Here is a 2286-nt window from a genome sequence, read left to right on the forward strand (position 1 = left end):
ATGGTGATAGTTATGATATCTTATATCTGGACTTTAGTAAAGCATTTGACAAGGTACCCCATCAAAGGCTCCTGAGAAAGGTTAGGGCACACGGGATAGATGGGAAGGTGTTAGGCTGGATAGGATCATGGTTTGGTAACAGGCGACAGAGAGTGGTAATAAACGGCTCGAAATCCGAGTGGGGTCATGTAATTAGTGGGGTGCCACAGGGATCAGTATTAGGGCCATTGTTATTTCTTATATATATCAATGACTCGGATAGTGGAATTAGTAGTGATGTTAGTAAATTTGCGGATGACACAAAGATAGGTAGATTAATTAGGTCAGAATCGGATGCCATTGCCTTGCAGGCAGATTTAGATAGAATGAATGAATGGACGGATAGATGGCAAATGCAATTTAATATCAATAAATGCAAAGTGCTTAGAATAGGTAGAGGTAACCCACACAATAGGTACACATTAAACAACCAAACTCTGGTAGGTACAGGGTACGAGAAAGATTTAGGAATTATAGTTAGCTCTGAACTCCGTCTAGGGAAAAAATGCATAGAAGCCAGAAACAAGGCAAATAGGGTACTAGGATTCATTTTTAGGAGTGTTAAAAGTAGAAGGCCGGAAGTAATATTAAAGTTATACTTGGCGCTGGTCAGACCTCATCTAGACTACGCTGTGCAGTTTTGGTCCCCACATTACAGGAAAGATATAGGTCTATTAGAATCAGTACAGAGGAGAATGGTTAAAAGGATACAGGGGATGAGGAGTATTCCTTACGAGGCGAGGTTGAAGCTGTTAAATTTACATTCTTTAGAGAGACGTAGGTTAAGAGGGGACCTGATAGAAGTCTTTAAGTGGTATAAGGGTTATAACAAGGGAGATGTAAGCAAAATTCTTAGGATCAGCAACCAGGGTAGAACAAGAAATAGCGGGTTCAAGCTTAAAAAAAAAATTAGGTTTAGGAAGGAGATAGGAAAAAATTGGTTCTCAAATAGAGTGGTAGATGAGTGGAACGGACTCAGTAATCATGTAGTTAGTGCTAGGACACTAGAGAGCTTTAAGAGAAGATTAGACAAGTTTATGGATGGGGATAACAGATGGAAATAGGTAGGTGTGTTTCATACAGGGACTGCCACGTGTAAGCCTGGTCGCTTCTTGCAGCTTCCCTTATCTCTTATGTTCTTATGTTCTTATATGAGTGGAAGGCATTTTTTCATCGTGTATTTTGTTATGATGCTTCTGGTGACCTTGAGTGAGCGGTGATGCTGCCCTTGTTCAAGTGTTTTAAAGTCAAGGTCGAAGTATTGACTGTGTTACGATGAGCAGTGTTGCATTTCCAGGCTTCGTGCACGGGAGGGAAGGTAGTGTTTATGGTGATGATGATGATAATAATAATAATAATGATAATAATAATAGTAATAATAATAATAATAAAAATAATAATAATAATAATAATAATAATAATAATAATAATAATAATAATAATAATAATAATAGTACGTAGCAGCAATTCACGGGATAGACATACCACCACCATCATCATCATCATCATCATCATCATCATCATCATCATCATCATCATCATCATCACTATCATCCACATCGTCATCACCACCACCAACAAAACCAGCAACACCAACCATACTAACATATTAACAAATAAAAAAAAAAGTTGCCATTTGAAAAAAAAATATATATATATATATATATATATATATATATATATATATATATATATATATATATATATATATATATATATATATATATATATATATATATATATATATATATATATATATATATATATATATATATATATATATATATAAGCATTATATTGTACTATTTCATTAAAAACTCCCTTGAAATCTACAGTAACTTCCAGCAGAGGGTATTAGAAGTTGTGGAGATCAGAAGTGGAAATGTTTACAATACGAGCCAGTGACACAAGACTTATAGCGTGACTCATAGGCCTGTGTTCAGGAACTCTTTGTTCTCTCACCACGATTATTTTCAAAGCCTACAAATCTGAGCAGCCAGGATCTCCAGACTGTTCCTCCTTTTTTAACGACCACACCACGTTGTATACACCACTTCTCGTCCGATCAGCGAAGTTAAGCAACGTTGGGTCCGGTTAGTACTTGGATGGGTGACCGCCTGGTAACATCAGATGTTGTTGGCATTCCAACATTTATCTCGCGTAGTCAGGATGGCCGAGCGGTCCAAGGCGCTGCGTTCAGGTCGCAGTCCGGTCTTCCGGGCGTGGGTTCGAATCCCACTCCTGACA

General features: G+C 37.3%; 1 non-coding gene and 1 pseudogene across 1 annotated transcript; both read left to right on the top strand.

The window, feature by feature from the left end:
• Positions 1-2062: 2062 nt before the first annotated feature.
• LOC135115433 (5S ribosomal RNA) lies at positions 2063-2181 on the top strand (annotated as a pseudogene).
• Positions 2182-2202: 21 nt separating this feature from the next.
• Trnal-cag (transfer RNA leucine (anticodon CAG)) lies at positions 2203-2286 on the top strand. Its single transcript has one exon. It is a non-coding gene; the product is annotated as a tRNA-Leu (tRNA).

Source organism: Scylla paramamosain, chromosome 2 (assembly GCF_035594125.1).
Source record: "Scylla paramamosain isolate STU-SP2022 chromosome 2, ASM3559412v1, whole genome shotgun sequence".
Classification (NCBI taxonomy): Eukaryota; Metazoa; Arthropoda; class Malacostraca; order Decapoda; family Portunidae; genus Scylla; species Scylla paramamosain.